The sequence below is a fragment of the Schistocerca cancellata genome, unplaced genomic scaffold (genome assembly GCF_023864275.1).
Source record: "Schistocerca cancellata isolate TAMUIC-IGC-003103 unplaced genomic scaffold, iqSchCanc2.1 HiC_scaffold_705, whole genome shotgun sequence".
Classification (NCBI taxonomy): Eukaryota; Metazoa; Arthropoda; class Insecta; order Orthoptera; family Acrididae; genus Schistocerca; species Schistocerca cancellata.
The window spans coordinates 517,656-535,821 of NW_026046716.1; the positions used below are offsets into that span (position 1 = coordinate 517,656).

The 18,166-nt window shown below is 54.9% G+C and overlaps 19 non-coding genes across 19 annotated transcripts; all 19 read left to right on the forward strand.

The window, feature by feature from the left end:
• Positions 1-199: 199 nt before the first annotated feature.
• On the forward strand, positions 200-318 carry LOC126140710 (5S ribosomal RNA). Its single transcript, XR_007529241.1, has one exon. It is a non-coding gene; the product is annotated as a 5S ribosomal RNA (ribosomal RNA).
• Positions 319-1,156: 838 nt separating this feature from the next.
• LOC126140712 (5S ribosomal RNA) lies at positions 1,157-1,275 on the forward strand. The gene has a single exon (XR_007529243.1). It is a non-coding gene; the product is annotated as a 5S ribosomal RNA (ribosomal RNA).
• Positions 1,276-2,112: 837 nt separating this feature from the next.
• On the forward strand, positions 2,113-2,231 carry LOC126140764 (5S ribosomal RNA). The gene has a single exon (XR_007529289.1). It is a non-coding gene; the product is annotated as a 5S ribosomal RNA (ribosomal RNA).
• Positions 2,232-3,068: 837 nt separating this feature from the next.
• On the forward strand, positions 3,069-3,187 carry LOC126140713 (5S ribosomal RNA). The gene has a single exon (XR_007529244.1). It is a non-coding gene; the product is annotated as a 5S ribosomal RNA (ribosomal RNA).
• An 839-nt stretch (positions 3,188-4,026) lies between these two features.
• On the forward strand, positions 4,027-4,145 carry LOC126140714 (5S ribosomal RNA). Its single transcript, XR_007529245.1, has one exon. It is a non-coding gene; the product is annotated as a 5S ribosomal RNA (ribosomal RNA).
• An 837-nt stretch (positions 4,146-4,982) lies between these two features.
• Positions 4,983-5,101, forward strand: LOC126140716 (5S ribosomal RNA). Its single transcript, XR_007529246.1, has one exon. It is a non-coding gene; the product is annotated as a 5S ribosomal RNA (ribosomal RNA).
• An 843-nt stretch (positions 5,102-5,944) lies between these two features.
• LOC126140717 (5S ribosomal RNA) lies at positions 5,945-6,063 on the forward strand. Its single transcript, XR_007529247.1, has one exon. It is a non-coding gene; the product is annotated as a 5S ribosomal RNA (ribosomal RNA).
• Positions 6,064-6,901: 838 nt separating this feature from the next.
• On the forward strand, positions 6,902-7,020 carry LOC126140718 (5S ribosomal RNA). Its single transcript, XR_007529248.1, has one exon. It is a non-coding gene; the product is annotated as a 5S ribosomal RNA (ribosomal RNA).
• An 837-nt stretch (positions 7,021-7,857) lies between these two features.
• On the forward strand, positions 7,858-7,976 carry LOC126140765 (5S ribosomal RNA). The gene has a single exon (XR_007529290.1). It is a non-coding gene; the product is annotated as a 5S ribosomal RNA (ribosomal RNA).
• An 837-nt stretch (positions 7,977-8,813) lies between these two features.
• Positions 8,814-8,932, forward strand: LOC126140719 (5S ribosomal RNA). Its single transcript, XR_007529249.1, has one exon. It is a non-coding gene; the product is annotated as a 5S ribosomal RNA (ribosomal RNA).
• Positions 8,933-9,771: 839 nt separating this feature from the next.
• On the forward strand, positions 9,772-9,890 carry LOC126140720 (5S ribosomal RNA). Its single transcript, XR_007529250.1, has one exon. It is a non-coding gene; the product is annotated as a 5S ribosomal RNA (ribosomal RNA).
• An 839-nt stretch (positions 9,891-10,729) lies between these two features.
• Positions 10,730-10,848, forward strand: LOC126140329 (5S ribosomal RNA). Its single transcript, XR_007528896.1, has one exon. It is a non-coding gene; the product is annotated as a 5S ribosomal RNA (ribosomal RNA).
• Positions 10,849-11,684: 836 nt separating this feature from the next.
• Positions 11,685-11,803, forward strand: LOC126140315 (5S ribosomal RNA). Its single transcript, XR_007528884.1, has one exon. It is a non-coding gene; the product is annotated as a 5S ribosomal RNA (ribosomal RNA).
• An 837-nt stretch (positions 11,804-12,640) lies between these two features.
• LOC126140721 (5S ribosomal RNA) lies at positions 12,641-12,759 on the forward strand. The gene has a single exon (XR_007529251.1). It is a non-coding gene; the product is annotated as a 5S ribosomal RNA (ribosomal RNA).
• An 838-nt stretch (positions 12,760-13,597) lies between these two features.
• Positions 13,598-13,716, forward strand: LOC126140722 (5S ribosomal RNA). Its single transcript, XR_007529252.1, has one exon. It is a non-coding gene; the product is annotated as a 5S ribosomal RNA (ribosomal RNA).
• Positions 13,717-14,552: 836 nt separating this feature from the next.
• On the forward strand, positions 14,553-14,671 carry LOC126140724 (5S ribosomal RNA). The gene has a single exon (XR_007529254.1). It is a non-coding gene; the product is annotated as a 5S ribosomal RNA (ribosomal RNA).
• An 836-nt stretch (positions 14,672-15,507) lies between these two features.
• Positions 15,508-15,626, forward strand: LOC126140725 (5S ribosomal RNA). The gene has a single exon (XR_007529255.1). It is a non-coding gene; the product is annotated as a 5S ribosomal RNA (ribosomal RNA).
• An 837-nt stretch (positions 15,627-16,463) lies between these two features.
• Positions 16,464-16,582, forward strand: LOC126140727 (5S ribosomal RNA). Its single transcript, XR_007529256.1, has one exon. It is a non-coding gene; the product is annotated as a 5S ribosomal RNA (ribosomal RNA).
• An 840-nt stretch (positions 16,583-17,422) lies between these two features.
• LOC126140728 (5S ribosomal RNA) lies at positions 17,423-17,541 on the forward strand. Its single transcript, XR_007529257.1, has one exon. It is a non-coding gene; the product is annotated as a 5S ribosomal RNA (ribosomal RNA).
• The last annotated feature ends 625 nt before the right edge of the window (positions 17,542-18,166 follow it).

Here is an 18,166-nt window from a genome sequence, read left to right on the forward strand (position 1 = left end):
CGTCTCACACACGCGGCGGTGCGCCCGCCAATTCGGTCGTCACTCTGCTGGGACGCCGGGCGCGCCTCCCCGCGCCGCCCTCGAGGAACTGGCGGTTGCGGAAGGAAGCGCTTTCGTCAAATGCGGCCGAAAACTAACATTTTGTGTGTTGGGAGAAAAGCCGAACGCGAATTCTGCCGTGCTCCTACATTAGATGAGGGCCAACGGCCATACCATGATGAATACACCGGTTCTCGTCCGATCACCGAAGTTAAGCATCATCGGGCCCGGCTAGTACTTGGATGGGTGACCGCCTGGGAAACCCGGGTGCTGTTGGCTCCCTTCCTGTTTTTTTTTTTTTGTTATGTCGCCGGCCCAATTTTCAAACTACCTTTCTGTTGTGACAAAGATGCTTCCTTAAGCCTTTTAAACTACTGTAATGGTACGAAAATGCAGTAATTAACTCAGTTTGAGGGAGAATGTGCTAACCAAGTTTGCCAAGAAGACTTTGAAAACGACAAAACAGTACGAATCGGCAGGTGAATTCTGAAATACGTACCGCCTATTGTTGTGTAGGAGTGTAGAGTTCCAAATTTGATTTGTAACCACGAATTTATTCCTTAGTCGTCTCGTCTCGTCTCGTCTCGTCTCGTCCCGCAGACGTTTGTCGTGCTTGCGCTGTCATATGGACCACGACCCGAGCGGCAGCGAGCGGCAGTCGAGCAAAGTCGGGACAAGTCGGGACGGGGACAGGGACAGGGATAGGAATAGTGCGAATGCACTGCAAACTACGCAGACACCTGGTGTGAGGCGAGGCGAGGCGAGGTAGCCCACATTGCTACCAGTGGCCCCTCCAGCACGACACTGGCGCACCCCGCACAGGCCCTCCGCTGAACACCAGGGACAAGATGCGTCCTCCGCTAGTGTCGAAGGCTGCACGCGCCCAGCGAATGACAGGGGGTGCAACGAGCAGCAGTGCGTCTCACACACGCGGCGGTGCGCCCGCCAATTCGGTCGTCACTCTGCTGGGACGCCGGGCGCGCCTCCCCGCGCCGCCCTCGAGGAACTGGCGGTTGCGGAAGGAAGCGCTTTCGTCAAATGCGGCCGAAAACTAACATTTTGTGTGTTGGGAGAAAAGCGGAACGCGAATTCTGCCGTGCTCCTACATTAGATGAGGGCCAACGGCCATACCATGATGAATACACCGGTTCTCGTCCGATCACCGAAGTTAAGCATCATCGGGCCCGGCTAGTACTTGGATGGGTGACCGCCTGGGAAACCCGGGTGCTGTTGGCTCCCTTCCTGTTTTTTTTTTTTGTTATGTCGCCAGCCCAATTTTCAAACTACCTTTCTGTTGTGACAAAGATGCTTCCTTAAGCCTTTTAAACTACTGTAATGGTACGAAAATGCAGTAATTAACTCAGTTTGAGGGAGAATGTGCTAACCACGTTTGCCAAGAAGACTTTGAAAACGACAAAACAGTACGAATCGGCAGGTGAATTCTGAAATACGTACCGCCTATTGTTGTGTAGGAGTGTAGAGTTCCAAATTTGATTTGTAACCACGAATTTATTCCTTAGTCGTCTCGTCTCGTCTCGTCTCGTCTCGTCCCGCAGACGTTTGTCGTGCTTGCGCTGTCATATGGACCACGACCCGAGCGGCAGCGAGCGGCAGTCGAGCAAATTCGGGACAAGTCGGGACGGGGACAGGGACAGGGATAGGAATGGTGCGAATGCACTGCAAACTACGCAGACACCTGGTGTGAGGCGAGGCGAGGCGAGGAAGCCCACATCGCTACCAGTGGGCCCTCCAGCACGACACTGGCGCACCCCGCACAGGCCCTCCGCTGAGCACCAGGGACAAGATGCGTCCTCCGCTAGTGTCGAAGGCTGCACGCGCCCAGCGAATGACAGGGGGTGCAACGAGCAGCAGTGCGTCTCACACACGCGGCGGTGCGCCCGCCAATTCGGCCGTCACTCTGCTGGGACGCCGGGCGCGCCTCCCCGCGCCGTCCTCGAGGAACTGGCGGTTGCGGAAGGAAGCGCTTTCGTCAAATGCGGCCGAAAACTAACATTTTGTGTGTTGGGAGAAAAGCGGAACGCGAATTCTGCCGTGCTCCTACATTAGATGAGCGCCAACGGCCATACCATGATGAATACACCGGTTCTCGTCCGATCACCGAAGTTAAGCATCATCGGGCCCGGCTAGTACTTGGATGGGTGACCGCCTGGGAAACCCGGGTGCTGTTGGCGCCCTTCCTGTTTTTTTTTTTTGTTATGTCGCCAGCCCAATTTTCAAACTACCTTTCTGTTGTGACAAAGATGCTTCCTTAAGCCTTTTAAACTACTGTAATGGTACGAAAATGCAGTAATTAACTCAGTTTGAGGGAGAATGTGCTAACCACGTTTGCCAAGAAGACTTTGAAAACGACAAAACAGTACGAATCGGCAGGTGAATTCTGAAATACGTACCGCCTATTGTTGTGTAGGTGTGTAGAGTTCCAAATTTGATTTGTAACCACGAATTTATTCCTTAGTCGTCTCGTCTCGTCTCGTCTCGTCTCGTCCCGCAGACGTTTGTCGTGCTTGCGCTGTCATATGGACCACGACCCGAGCGGCAGCGAGCGGCAGTCGAGCAAAGTCGGGACAAGTCGGGACGGGGACAGGGACAGGGATAGGAATGGTGCGAATGCACTGCAAACTACGCAGACACCTGGTGTGAGGCGAGGCGAGGCGAGGAAGCCCACATCGCTACCAGTGGCCCCTCCAGCACGACACTGGCGCACCCCGCACAGGCCCTCCGCTGAGCACCAGGGACAAGATGCGTCCTCCGCTAGTGTCGAAGGCTGCACGCGCCCAGCGAATGACAGGGGGTGCAACGAGCAGCAGTGCGTCTCACACACGCGGCGGTGCGCCCGCCAATTCGGCCGTCACTCTGCTGGGACGCCGGGCGCGCCTCCCCGCGCCGTCCTCAAGGAACTGGCGGTTGCGGAAGGAAGCGCTTTCGTCAAATGCGGCCGAAAACTAACATTTTGTGTGTTGGGAGAAAAGCGGAACGCGAATTCTGCCGTGCTCCTACATTAGATGAGCGCCAACGGCCATACCATGATGAATACACCGGTTCTCGTCCGATCACCGAAGTTAAGCATCATCGGGCCCGGCTAGTACTTGGATGGGTGACCGCCTGGGAAACCCGGGTGCTGTTGGCTCCCTTCATGTTTTTTTTTTTTTGTTATGTCGCCAGCCCAATTTTCAAACTACCTTTCTGTTGTGACAAAGATGCTTCCTTAAGCCTTTTAAACTACTGTAATGGTACGAAAATGCAGTAATTAACTCAGTTTGAGGGAGAATGTGCTAACCAAGTTTGCCAAGAAGACTTTGAAAACGACAAAACAGTACGAATCGGCAGGTGATTTCTGAAATACGTCACCGCCTATTGTTGTGTAGGAGTGTAGAGTTCCAAATTTGATTTGTAACCACGAATTTATTCCTTAGTCGTCTCGTCTCGTCTCGTCTCGTCTCGTCCCGCAGACGTTTGTCGTGCTTGCGCTGTCATATGGACCACGACCCGAGCGGCAGCGAGCGGAAGTCGAGCAAAGTCGGGACGAGTCGGGACGGGGACAGGGACAGGGATAGGAATGGTGCGAATGCACTGCAAACTACGCAGACACCTGGTGTGAGGCGAGGCGAGGCGAGGAAGCCCACATCGCTACCAGTGGGCCCTCCAGCACGACACTGGCCCACCCCGCACAGGCCCTCCGCTGAGCACCAGGGACAAGATGCGTCCTCCGCTAGTGTCGAAGGCTGCACGCGCCCAGCGAATGACAGGGGGTGCAACGAGCAGCAGTGCGTCTCACACACGCGGCGGTGCGCCCGCCAATTCGGCCGTCATTCTGCTGGGACGCCGGGCGCGCCTCCCCGCGCCGTCCTCGAGGAACTGGCGGTTGCGGAAGGAAGCGCTTTCGTCAAATGCGGCCGAAAACTAACATTTTGTGTGTTGGGAGAAAAGCCGAACGCGAATTCTGCCGTGCTCCTACATTAGATGAGCGCCAACGGCCATACCATGATGAATACACCGGTTCTCGTCCGATCACCGAAGTTAAGCATCATCGGGCCCGGCTAGTACTTGGATGGGTGACCGCCTGGGAAACCCGGGTGCTGTTGGCTCCCTTCCTGTTATGTTTTTTGTTATGTCGCCAGCCCAATTTTCAAACTACCTTTCTGTTGTGACAAAGATGCTTCCTTAAGCCTTTTAAACTACTGTAATGGTACGAAAATGCAGTAATTAACTCAGTTTGAGGGAGAATGTGCTAACCAAGTTTGCCAAGAAGACTTTGAAAACGACAAAACAGTACGAATCGGCAGGTGATTTCTGAAATACGTCACCGCCTATTGTTGTGTAGGAGTGTAGAGTTCCAAATTTGATTTGTAACCACGAATTTATTCCTTAGTCGTCTCGTCTCGTCTCGTCTCGTCTCGTCCCGCAGACGTTTGTCGTGCTTGCGCTGTCATATGGACCACGAGCCGAGCGGCAGCGAGCGGCAGTCGAGCAAAGTCGGGACAAGTAGGGACGGGGACAGGGACAGGGATAGGAATGGTGCGAATGCACTGCAAACTACGCAGACACCTGGTGTGAGGCGAGGCGAGGCGAGGAAGCCCACATCGCTACCAGTGGGCCCTCCAGCACGACACTGGCGCACCCCGCACAGGCCCTCCGCTGAGCACCAGGGACTAGATGCGTCCTCCGCTAGTGTCGAAGGCTGCACGCGCCCAGCGAATGACAGGGGGTGCAACGAGCAGCAGTGCGTCTCACACACGCGGCGGTGCGCCCGCCAATTCGGCCGTCACTCTGCTGGGACGCCGGGCGCGCCTCCCCGCGCCGTCCTCGAGGAACTGGCGGTTGCGGAAGGAAGCGCTTTCGTCAAATGCGGCCGAAAACTAACATTTTGTGTGTTGGGAGAAAAGCCGAACGCGAATTCTGCCGTGCTCCTACATTAGATGAGCGCCAACGGCCATACCATGATGAATACACCGGTTCTCGTCCGATCACCGAAGTTAAGCATCATCGGGCCCGGCTAGTACTTGGATGGGTGACCGCCTGGGAAACCCGGGTGCTGTTGGCTCCATTCCTGTTTTTTTTTTTTTTTTTGTTATGTCGCCAGCCCAATTTTCAAACTACCTTTCTGTTGTGACAAAGATGCTTCCTTAAGCCTTTTAAACTACTGTAATGGTACGAAAATGCAGTAATTAACTCAGTTTGAGGGAGAATGAGCTAACCAAGTTTGCCAAGAAGACTTTGAAAACGACAAAACAGTACGAATCGGCAGGTGATTTCTGAAATACGTCACCGCCTATTGTTGTGTAGGAGTGTAGAGTTCCAAATTTGATTTGTAACCACGAATTTATTCCTTAGTCGTCTCGTCTCGTCTCGTCTCGTCTCGTCCAGCAGACGTTTGTCGTGCTTGCGCTGTCATATGGACCACGACCCGAGCGGCAGCGAGCGGCAGTCGAGCAAAGTCGGGACAAGTCGGGACGGGGACAGGGACAGGGATAGGAATAGTGCGAATGCACTGCAAACTACGCAGACACCTGGTGTGAGGCGAGGCGAGGCGAGGAAGCCCACATCGCTACCAGTGGGCCCTCCAGCACGACACTGGCGCACCCCGCACAGGCCCTCCGCAGAACACCAGGGACAAGATGCGTCCTCCGCTAGTGTCGAAGGCTGCACGCGCCCAGCGAATGACAGGGGGTGCAACGAGCAGCAGTGCGTCTCACACACGCGGCGGTGCGCCCGCCAATTCGGTCGTCACTCTGCTGGGACGCCGGGCGCGCCTCCCCGCGCCGCCCTCGAGGAACTGGCGGTTGCGGAAGGAAGCGCTTTCGTCAAATGCGGCCGAAAACTAACATTTTGTGTGTTGGGAGAAAAGCCGAACGCGAATTCTGCCGTGCTCCTACATTAGATGAGGGCCAACGGCCATACCATGATGAATACACCGGTTCTCGTCCGATCACCGAAGTTAAGCATCATCGGGCCCGGCTAGTACTTGGATGGGTGACCGCCTGGGAAACCCGGGTGCTGTTGGCTCCCTTCCTGTTTTTTTTTTTTTGTTATGTCGCCGGCCCAATTTTCAAACTACCTTTCTGTTGTGACAAAGATGCTTCCTTAAGCCTTTTAAACTACTGTAATGGTACGAAAATGCAGTAATTAACTCAGTTTGAGGGAGAATGTGCTAACCAAGTTTGCCAAGAAGACTTTGAAAACGACAAAACAGTACGAATCGGCAGGTGAATTCTGAAATACGTACCGCCTATTGTTGTGTAGGAGTGTAGAGTTCCAAATTTGATTTGTAACCACGAATTTATTCCTTAGTCGTCTCGTCTCGTCTCGTCTCGTCTCGTCCCGCAGACGTTTGTCGTGCTTGCGCTGTCATATGGACCACGACCCGAGCGGCAGCGAGCGGCAGTCGAGCAAAGTCGGGACAAGTCGGGACGGGGACAGGGACAGGGATAGGAATAGTGCGAATGCACTGCAAACTACGCAGACACCTGGTGTGAGGCGAGGCGAGGCGAGGTAGCCCACATTGCTACCAGTGGCCCCTCCAGCACGACACTGGCGCACCCCGCACAGGCCCTCCGCTGAACACCAGGGACAAGATGCGTCCTCCGCTAGTGTCGAAGGCTGCACGCGCCCAGCGAATGACAGGGGGTGCAACGAGCAGCAGTGCGTCTCACACACGCGGCGGTGCGCCCGCCAATTCGGTCGTCACTCTGCTGGGACGCCGGGCGCGCCTCCCCGCGCCGCCCTCGAGGAACTGGCGGTTGCGGAAGGAAGCGCTTTCGTCAAATGCGGCCGAAAACTAACATTTTGTGTGTTGGGAGAAAAGCGGAACGCGAATTCTGCCGTGCTCCTACATTAGATGAGGGCCAACGGCCATACCATGATGAATACACCGGTTCTCGTCCGATCACCGAAGTTAAGCATCATCGGGCCCGGCTAGTACTTGGATGGGTGACCGCCTGGGAAACCCGGGTGCTGTTGGCTCCCTTCCTGTTTTTTTTTTTTGTTATGTCGCCAGCCCAATTTTCAAACTACCTTTCTGTTGTGACAAAGATGCTTCCTTAAGCCTTTTAAACTACTGTAATGGTACGAAAATGCAGTAATTAACTCAGTTTGAGGGAGAATGTGCTAACCACGTTTGCCAAGAAGACTTTGAAAACGACAAAACAGTACGAATCGGCAGGTGAATTCTGAAATACGTACCGCCTATTGTTGTGTAGGAGTGTAGAGTTCCAAATTTGATTTGTAACCACGAATTTATTCCTTAGTCGTCTCGTCTCGTCTCGTCTCGTCTCGTCCCGCAGACGTTTGTCGTGCTTGCGCTGTCATATGGACCACGACCCGAGCGGCAGCGAGCGGCAGTCGAGCAAATTCGGGACAAGTCGGGACGGGGACAGGGACAGGGATAGGAATGGTGCGAATGCACTGCAAACTACGCAGACACCTGGTGTGAGGCGAGGCGAGGCGAGGAAGCCCACATCGCTACCAGTGGGCCCTCCAGCACGACACTGGCGCACCCCGCACAGGCCCTCCGCTGAGCACCAGGGACAAGATGCGTCCTCCGCTAGTGTCGAAGGCTGCACGCGCCCAGCGAATGACAGGGGGTGCAACGAGCAGCAGTGCGTCTCACACACGCGGCGGTGCGCCCGCCAATTCGGCCGTCACTCTGCTGGGACGCCGGGCGCGCCTCCCCGCGCCGTCCTCGAGGAACTGGCGGTTGCGGAAGGAAGCGCTTTCGTCAAATGCGGCCGAAAACTAACATTTTGTGTGTTGGGAGAAAAGCGGAACGCGAATTCTGCCGTGCTCCTACATTAGATGAGCGCCAACGGCCATACCATGATGAATACACCGGTTCTCGTCCGATCACCGAAGTTAAGCATCATCGGGCCCGGCTAGTACTTGGATGGGTGACCGCCTGGGAAACCCGGGTGCTGTTGGCGCCCTTCCTGTTTTTTTTTTTTGTTATGTCGCCAGCCCAATTTTCAAACTACCTTTCTGTTGTGACAAAGATGCTTCCTTAAGCCTTTTAAACTACTGTAATGGTACGAAAATGCAGTAATTAACTCAGTTTGAGGGAGAATGTGCTAACCACGTTTGCCAAGAAGACTTTGAAAACGACAAAACAGTACGAATCGGCAGGTGAATTCTGAAATACGTACCGCCTATTGTTGTGTAGGTGTGTAGAGTTCCAAATTTGATTTGTAACCACGAATTTATTCCTTAGTCGTCTCGTCTCGTCTCGTCTCGTCTCGTCCCGCAGACGTTTGTCGTGCTTGCGCTGTCATATGGACCACGACCCGAGCGGCAGCGAGCGGCAGTCGAGCAAAGTCGGGACAAGTCGGGACGGGGACAGGGACAGGGATAGGAATGGTGCGAATGCACTGCAAACTACGCAGACACCTGGTGTGAGGCGAGGCGAGGCGAGGAAGCCCACATCGCTACCAGTGGGCCCTCCAGCACGACACTGGCGCACCCCGCACAGGCCCTCCGCTGAGCACCAGGGACAAGATGCGTCCTCCGCTAGTGTCGAAGGCTGCACGCGCCCAGCGAATGACAGGGGGTGCAACGAGCAGCAGTGCGTCTCACACACGCGGCGGTGCGCCCGCCAATTCGGCCGTCACTCTGCTGGGACGCCGGGCGCGCCTCCCCGCGCCGTCCTCAAGGAACTGGCGGTTGCGGAAGGAAGCGCTTTCGTCAAATGCGGCCGAAAACTAACATTTTGTGTGTTGGGAGAAAAGCGGAACGCGAATTCTGCCGTGCTCCTACATTAGATGAGCGCCAACGGCCATACCATGATGAATACACCGGTTCTCGTCCGATCACCGAAGTTAAGCATCATCGGGCCCGGCTAGTACTTGGATGGGTGACCGCCTGGGAAACCCGGGTGCTGTTGGCTCCCTTCATGTTTTTTTTTTTTTGTTATGTCGCCAGCCCAATTTTCAAACTACCTTTCTGTTGTGACAAAGATGCTTCCTTAAGCCTTTTAAACTACTGTAATGGTACGAAAATGCAGTAATTAACTCAGTTTGAGGGAGAATGTGCTAACCAAGTTTGCCAAGAAGACTTTGAAAACGACAAAACAGTACGAATCGGCAGGTGATTTCTGAAATACGTCACCGCCTATTGTTGTGTAGGAGTGTAGAGTTCCAAATTTGATTTGTAACCACGAATTTATTCCTTAGTCGTCTCGTCTCGTCTCGTCTCGTCTCGTCCCGCAGACGTTTGTCGTGCTTGCGCTGTCATATGGACCACGACCCGAGCGGCAGCGAGCGGCAGTCGAGCAAAGTCGGGACGAGTCGGGACGGGGACAGGGACAGGGATAGGAATGGTGCGAATGCACTGCAAACTACGCAGACACCTGGTGTGAGGCGAGGCGAGGCGAGGAAGCCCACATCGCTACCAGTGGGCCCTCCAGCACGACACTGGCCCACCCCGCACAGGCCCTCCGCTGAGCACCAGGGACAAGATGCGTCCTCCGCTAGTGTCGAAGGCTGCACGCGCCCAGCGAATGACAGGGGGTGCAACGAGCAGCAGTGCGTCTCACACACGCGGCGGTGCGCCCGCCAATTCGGCCGTCATTCTGCTGGGACGCCGGGCGCGCCTCCCCGCGCCGTCCTCGAGGAACTGGCGGTTGCGGAAGGAAGCGCTTTCGTCAAATGCGGCCGAAAACTAACATTTTGTGTGTTGGGAGAAAAGCCGAACGCGAATTCTGCCGTGCTCCTACATTAGATGAGCGCCAACGGCCATACCATGATGAATACACCGGTTCTCGTCCGATCACCGAAGTTAAGCATCATCGGGCCCGGCTAGTACTTGGATGGGTGACCGCCTGGGAAACCCGGGTGCTGTTGGCTCCCTTCCTGTTTTTTTTTTTTTGTTATGTCGCCAGCCCAATTTTCAAACTACCTTTCTGTTGTGACAAAGATGCTTCCTTAAGCCTTTTAAACTACTGTAATGGTACGAAAATGCAGTAATTAACTCAGTTTGAGGGAGAATGTGCTAACCAAGTTTGCCAAGAAGACTTTGAAAACGACAAAACAGTACGAATCGGCAGGTGATTTCTGAAATACGTCACCGCCTATTGTTGTGTAGGAGTGTAGAGTTCCAAATTTGATTTGTAACCACGAATTTATTCCTTAGTCGTCTCGTCTCGTCTCGTCTCGTCTCGTCCCGCAGACGTTTGTCGTGCTTGCGCTGTCATATGGACCACGAGCCGAGCGGCAGCGAGCGGCAGTCGAGCAAAGTCGGGACAAGTAGGGACGGGGACAGGGACAGGGATAGGAATGGTGCGAATGCACTGCAAACTACGCAGACACCTGGTGTGAGGCGAGGCGAGGCGAGGAAGCCCACATCGCTACCAGTGGGCCCTCCAGCACGACACTGGCGCACCCCGCACAGGCCCTCCGCTGAACACCAGGGACAAGATGCGTCCTCCGCTAGTGTCGAAGGCTGTACGCGCCCAGCGAATGACAGGGGGTGCAACGAGCAGCAGTGCGTCTCACACACGCGGCAGTGCGCCCGCCAATTCGGTCGTCACTCTGCTGGGACGCCGGGCGCGCCTCCCCGCGCCGTCCTCGAGGAACTGGCGGTTGCGGAAGGAAGCGCTTTCGTCAAATGCGGCCGAAAACTAACATTTTGTGTGTTGGGAGAAAAGCCGAACGAGAATTCTGCCGTGCTCCTACATTAGATGAGCGCCAACGGCCATACCATGATGAATACACAGGTTCTCGTCCGATCACCGAAGTTAAGCATCATCGGGCCCGGCTAGTACTTGGATGGGTGACCGCCTGGGAAACCTGGGTGCTGTTGGCTCCCTTCCTGTTTTTTTTTTTGTTATGTCGCCAGCCCAATTTTCAAACTACCTTTCTGTTGTGACAAAGATGCTTCCTTAAGCCTTTTAAACTACTGTAATGGTACGAAAATGCAGTAATTAACTCAGTTTGAGGGAGAATGTGCTAACCACGTTTGCCAAGAAGACTTTGAAAACGACAAAACAGTACGAATCGGCAGGTGAATTCTGAAATACGTACCGCCTATTGTTGTGTAGGAGTGTAGAGTTCCAAATTTGATTTGTAACCACGAATTTATTCCTTAGTCGTCTCGTCTCGTCTCGTCTCGTCTCGTCCCGCAGACGTTTGTCGTGCTTGCGCTGTCATATGGACCACGACCCGAGCGGCAGCGAGCGGCAGTCGAGCAAAGTCGGGACAAGTCGGGACGGGGACAGGGACAGGGATAGGAATGGTGCGAATGCACTGCAAACTACGCAGACACCTGGTGTGAGGCGAGGCGAGGCGAGGAAGCCCACATCGCTACCAGTGGGCCCTCCAGCACGACACTGGCGCACCCCGCACAGGCCCTCCGCTGAGCACCAGGGACAAGATGCGTCCTCCGCTAGTGTCGAAGGCTGCACGCGCCCAGCGAATGACAGGGGGTGCAACGAGCAGCAGTGCGTCTCACACACGCGGCGGTGCGCCCGCCAATTCGGCCGTCATTCTGCTGGGACGCCGGGCGCGCCTCCCCGCGCCGTCCTCGAGGAACTGGCGGTTGCGGAAGGAAGCGCTTTCGTCAAATGCGGCCGAAAACTAACATTTTGTGTGTTGGGAGAAAAGCCGAACGCGAATTCTGCCGTGCTCCTACATTAGATGAGCGCCAACGGCCATACCATGATGAATACACCGGTTCTCGTCCGATCACCGAAGTTAAGCATCATCGGGCCCGGCTAGTAATTGGATGGGTGACCGCCTGGGAAACCCGGGTGCTGTTGGCTCCCTTCCTGTTTTTTTTTTTTGTTATGTCGCCAGCCCAATTTTCAAACTACCTTTCTGTTGTGACAAAGATGCTTCCTTAAGCCTTTTAAACTACTGTAATGGTACGAAAATGCAGTAATTAACTCAGTTTGAGGGAGAATGTGCTAACCACGTTTGCCAAGAAGACTTTGAAAACGACAAAACAGTACGAATCGGCAGGTGAATTCTGAAATACGTACCGCCTATTGTTGTGTAGGAGTGTAGAGTTCCAAATTTGATTTGTAACCACGAATTTATTCCTTAGTCGTCTCGTCTCGTCTCGTCTCGTCTCGTCCCGCAGACGTTTGTCGTGCTTGCGCTGTCATATGGACCACGACCCGAGCGGCAGCGAGCGGCAGTCGAGCAAAGTCGGGACAAGTCGGGACGGGGACAGGGACAGGGATAGGAATGGTGCGAATGCACTGCAAACTACGCAGACACCTGGTGTGAGGCGAGGCGAGGCGAGGAAGCCCACATCGCTACCAGTGGGCCCTCCAGCACGACACTGGCGCACCCCGCACAGGCCCTCCGCTGAGCACCAGGGACAAGATGCGTCCTCCGCTAGTGTCGAAGGCTGCACGCGCCCAGCGAATGACAGGGGGTGCAACGAGCAGCAGTGCGTCTCACACACGCGGCGGTGCGCCCGCCAATTCGGCCGTCACTCTGCTGGGACGCCGGGCGCGCCTCCCCGCGCCGTCCTCAAGGAACTGGCGGTTGCGGAAGGAAGCGCTTTCGTCAAATGCGGCCGAAAACTAACATTTTGTGTGTTGGGAGAAAAGCGGAACGCGAATTCTGCCGTGCTCCTACATTAGATGAGCGCCAACGGCCATACCATGATGAATACACCGGTTCTCGTCCGATCACCGAAGTTAAGCATCATCGGGCCCGGCTAGTACTTGGATGGGTGACCGCCTGGGAAACCCGGGTGCTGTTGGCTCCCTTCCTGTTTTTTTTTTTTGTTATGTCGCCAGCCCAATTTTCAAACTACCTTTCTGTTGTGACAAAGATGCTTCCTTAAGCCTTTTAAACTACTGTAATGGTACGAAAATGCAGTAATTAACTCAGTTTGAGGGAGAATGTGCTAACCAAGTTTGCCAAGAAGACTTTGAAAACGACAAAACAGTACGAATCGGCAGGTGATTTCTGAAATACGTCACCGCCTATTGTTGTGTAGGAGTGTAGAGTTCCAAATTTGATTTGTAACCACGAATTTATTCCTTAGTCGTCTCGTCTCGTCTCGTCTCGTCTCGTCCCGCAGACGTTTGTCGTGCTTGCGCTGTCATATGGACCACGACCCGAGCGGCAGCGAGCGGCAGTCGAGCAAAGTCGGGACAAGTCGGGACGGGGACAGGGACAGGGATAGGAATGGTGCGAATGCACTGCAAACTACGCAGACACCTGGTGTGAGGCGAGGCGAGGCGAGGAAGCCCACATCGCTACCAGTGGGCCCTCCAGCACGACACTGGCGCACCCCGCACAGGCCCTCCGCTGAGCACCAGGGACAAGATGCGTCCTCCGCTAGTGTCGAAGGCTGCACGCGCCCAGCGAATGACAGGGGGTGCAACGAGCAGCAGTGCGTCTCACACACGCGGCGGTGCGCCCGCCAATTCGGCCGTCATTCTGCTGGGACGCCGGGCGCGCCTCCCCGCGCCGTCCTCGAGGAACTGGCGGTTGCGGAAGGAAGCGCTTTCGTCAAATGCGGCCGAAAACTAACATTTTGTGTGTTGGGAGAAAAGCCGAACGCGAATTCTGCCGTGCTCCTACATTAGATGAGCGCCAACGGCCATACCATGATGAATACACCGGTTCTCGTCCGATCACCGAAGTTAAGCATCATCGGGCCCGGCTAGTACTTGGATGGGTGACCGCCTGGGAAACCCGGGTGCTGTTGGCTCCCTTCCTGTTATGTTTTTTGTTATGTCGCCAGCCCAATTTTCAAACTACCTTTCTGTTGTGACAAAGATGCTTCCTTAAGCCTTTTAAACTACTGTAATGGTACGAAAATGCAGTAATTAACTCAGTTTGAGGGAGAATGTGCTAACCACGTTTGCCAAGAAGACTTTGAAAACGACAAAACAGTACGAATCGGCAGGTGAATTCTGAAATACGTACCGCCTATTGTTGTGTAGGAGTGTAGAGTTCCAAATTTGATTTGTAACCACGAATTTATTCCTTAGTCGTCTCGTCTCGTCTCGTCTCGTCTCGTCCCGCAGACGTTTGTCGTGCTTGCGCTGTCATATGGACCACGACCCGAGCGGCAGCGAGCGGCAGACGAGCAAAGTCGGGACAAGTCGGGACGGGGACCGGGACAGGGATAGGAATGGTGCGAATGCACTGCAAACTACGCAGACACCTGGTGTGAGGCGAGGCGAGGCGAGGAAGCCCACATCGCTACCAGTGGGCCCTCCAGCACGACACTGGCGCACCCCGCACAGGCCCTCCGCTGAGCACCAGGGACAAGATGCGTCCTCCGCTAGTGTCGAAGGCTGCACGCGCCCAGCGAATGACAGGGGGTGCAACGAGCAGCAGTGCGTCTCACACACGCGGCGGTGCGCCCGCCAATTCGGCCGTCAATCTGCTGGGACGCCGGGCGCGCCTCCCCGCGCCGTCCTCGAGGAACTGGCGGTTGCGGAAGGAAGCGCTTTCGTCAAATGCGGCCGAAAACTAACATTTTGTGTGTTGGGAGAAAAGCCGAACGCGAATTCTGCCGTGCTCCTACATTAGATGAGCGCCAACGGCCATACCATGATGAATACACCGGTTCTCGTCCGATCACCGAAGTTAAGCATCATCGGGCCCGGCTAGTACTTGGATGGGTGACCGCCTGGGAAACCCGGGTGCTGTTGGCTCCCTTCCTGTTATGTTTTTTGTTATGTCGCCAGCCCAATTTTCAAACTACCTTTCTGTTGTGACAAAGATGCTTCCTTAAGCCTTTTAAACTACTGTAATGGTACGAAAATGCAGTAATTAACTCAGTTTGAGAGAGAATGTGCTAACCACGTTTGCCAAGAAGACTTTGAAAACGACAAAACAGTACGAATCGGCAGGTGAATTCTGAAATACGTACCGCCTATTGTTGTGTAGGAGTGTAGAGTTCCAAATTTGATTTGTAACCACGAATTTATTCCTTAGTCGTCTCGTCTCGTCTCGTCTCGTCTCGTCCCGCAGACGTTTGTCGTGCTTGCGCTGTCATATGGACCACGACCCGAGCGGCAGCGAGCGGCAGTCGAGCAAAGTCGGGACAAGTCGGGACGGGGACCGGGACAGGGATAGGAATGGTGCGAATGCACTGCAAACTACGCAGACACCTGGTGTGAGGCGAGGCGAGGCGAGGAAGCCCACATCGCTACCAGTGGGCCCTCCAGCACGACACTGGCGCACCCCGCACAGGCCCTCCGCTGAGCACCAGGGACAAGATGCGTCCTCCGCTAGTGTCGAAGGCTGCACGCGCCCAGCGAATGACAGGGGGTGCAACGAGCAGCAGTGCGTCTCACACACGCGGCGGTGCGCCCGCCAATTCGGCCGTCATTCTGCTGGGACGCCGGGCGCGCCTCCCCGCGCCGTCCTCGAGGAACTGGCGGTTGCGGAAGGAAGCGCTTTCGTCAAATGCGGCCGAAAACTAACATTTTGTGTGTTGGGAGAAAAGCCGAACGCGAATTCTGCCGTGCTCCTACATTAGATGAGCGCCAACGGCCATACCATGATGAATACACCGGTTCTCGTCCGATCACCGAAGTTAAGCATCATCGGGCCCGGCTAGTACTTGGATGGGTGACCGCCTGGGAAACCCGGGTGCTGTTGGCTCCCTTCCTGTTTTTTTTTTTTGTTATGTCGCCAGCCCAATTTTCAAACTACCTTTCTGTTGTGACAAAGATGCTTCCTTAAGCCTTTTAAACTACTGTAATGGTACGAAAATGCAGTAATTAACTCAGTTTGAGGGAGAATGTGCTAACCACGTTTGCCAAGAAGACTTTGAAAACGACAAAACAGTACGAATCGGCAGGTGAATTCTGAAATACGTACCGCCTATTGTTGTGTAGGAGTGTAGAGTTCCAAATTTGATTTGTAACCACGAATTTATTCCTTAGTCGTCTCGTCTCGTCTCGTCTCGTCTCGTCCCGCAGACGTTTGTCGTGCTTGCGCTGTCATATGGACCACGACCCGAGCGGCAGCGAGCGGCAGTCGAGCAAAGTCGGGACAAGTCGGGACGGGGACAGGGACAGGGATAGGAATGGTGCGAATGCACTGCAAACTACGCAGACACCTGGTGTGAGGCGAGGCGAGGCGAGGAAGCCCACATCGCTACCAGTGGGCCCTCCAGCACGACACTGGCGCACCCCGCACAGGCCCTCCGCTGAGCACCAGGGACAAGATGCGTCCTCCGCTAGTGTCGAAGGCTGCACGCGCCCAGCGAATGACAGGGGGTGCAACGAGCAGCAGTGCGTCTCACACACGCGGCGGTGCGCCCGCCAATTCGGCCGTCACTCTGCTGGGACGCCGGGCGCGCCTCCCCGCGCCGTCCTCAAGGAACTGGCGGTTGCGGAAGGAAGCGCTTTCGTCAAATGCGGCCGAAAACTAACATTTTGTGTGTTGGGAGAAAAGCGGAACGCGAATTCTGCCGTGCTCCTACATTAGATGAGCGCCAACGGCCATACCATGATGAATACACCGGTTCTCGTCCGATCACCGAAGTTAAGCATCATCGGGCCCGGCTAGTACTTGGATGGGTGACCGCCTGGGAAACCCGGGTGCTGTTGGCTCCCTTCCTGTTTTTTTTTTTTTTGTTATGTCGCCAGCCCAATTTTCAAACTACCTTTCTGTTGTGACAAAGATGCTTCCTTAAGCCTTTTAAACTACTGTAATGGTACGAAAATGCAGTAATTAACTCAGTTTGAGGGAGAATGTGCTAACCAAGTTTGCCAAGAAGACTTTGAAAACGACAAAACAGTACGAATCGGCAGGTGATTTCTGAAATACGTCACCGCCTATTGTTGTGTAGGAGTGTAGAGTTCCAAATTTGATTTGTAACCACGAATTTATTCCTTAGTCGTCTCGTCTCGTCTCGTCTCGTCTCGTCCCGCAGACGTTTGTCGTGCTTGCGCTGTCATATGGACCACGACCCGAGCGGCAGCGAGCGGCAGTCGAGCAAAGTCGGGACAAGTCGGGACGGGGACAGGGACAGGGATAGGAATGGTGCGAATGCACTGCAAACTACGCAGACACCTGGTGTGAGGCGAGGCGAGGCGAGGAAGCCCACATCGCTACCAGTGGGCCCTCCAGCACGACACTGGCGCACCCCGCACAGGCCCTCCGCTGAGCACCAGGGACAAGATGCGTCCTCCGCTAGTGTCGAAGGCTGCACGCGCCCAGCGAATGACAGGGGGTGCAACGAGCAGCAGTGCGTCTCACACACGCGGCGGTGCGCCCGCCAATTCGGCCGTCATTCTGCTGGGACGCCGGGCGCGCCTCCCCGCGCCGTCCTCGAGGAACTGGCGGTTGCGGAAGGAAGCGCTTTCGTCAAATGCGGCCGAAAACTAACATTTTGTGTGTTGGGAGAAAAGCCGAACGCGAATTCTGCCGTGCTCCTACATTAGATGAGCGCCAACGGCCATACCATGATGAATACACCGGTTCTCGTCCGATCACCGAAGTTAAGCATCATCGGGCCCGGCTAGTACTTGGATGGGTGACCGCCTGGGAAACCCGGGTGCTGTTGGCTCCCTTCCTGTTATGTTTTTTGTTATGTCGCCAGCCCAATTTTCAAACTACCTTTCTGTTGTGACAAAGATGCTTCCTTAAGCCTTTTAAACTACTGTAATGGTACGAAAATGCAGTAATTAACTCAGTTTGAGGGAGAATGTGCTAACCACGTTTGCCAAGAAGACTTTGAAAACGACAAAACAGTACGAATCGGCAGGTGAATTCTGAAATACGTACCGCCTATTGTTGTGTAGGAGTGTAGAGTTCCAAATTTGATTTGTAACCACGAATTTAACGAATTTATTCCTTAGTCGTCTCGTCTCGTCTCGTCTCGCAGACGTTTGTCGTGCTTGCGCTGTCATATGGACCACGACCCGAGCGGCAGCGAGCGGCAGTCGAGCAAAGTCGGGACAAGTCGGGACGGGGACCGGGACAGGGATAGGAATGGTGCGAATGCACTGCAAACTACGCAGACACCTGGTGTGAGGCGAGGCGAGGCGAGGAAGCCCACATCGCTACCAGTGGCGCCCTCCAGCACGACACTGCCACACCCCGCACAGGCCCTCCGCTGAACACCAGGGACAAGATGCGTCCCCCGCTAGTGTCGAAGGCTGCACGCGCCCAGCGAATGACAGGGGGTGCAA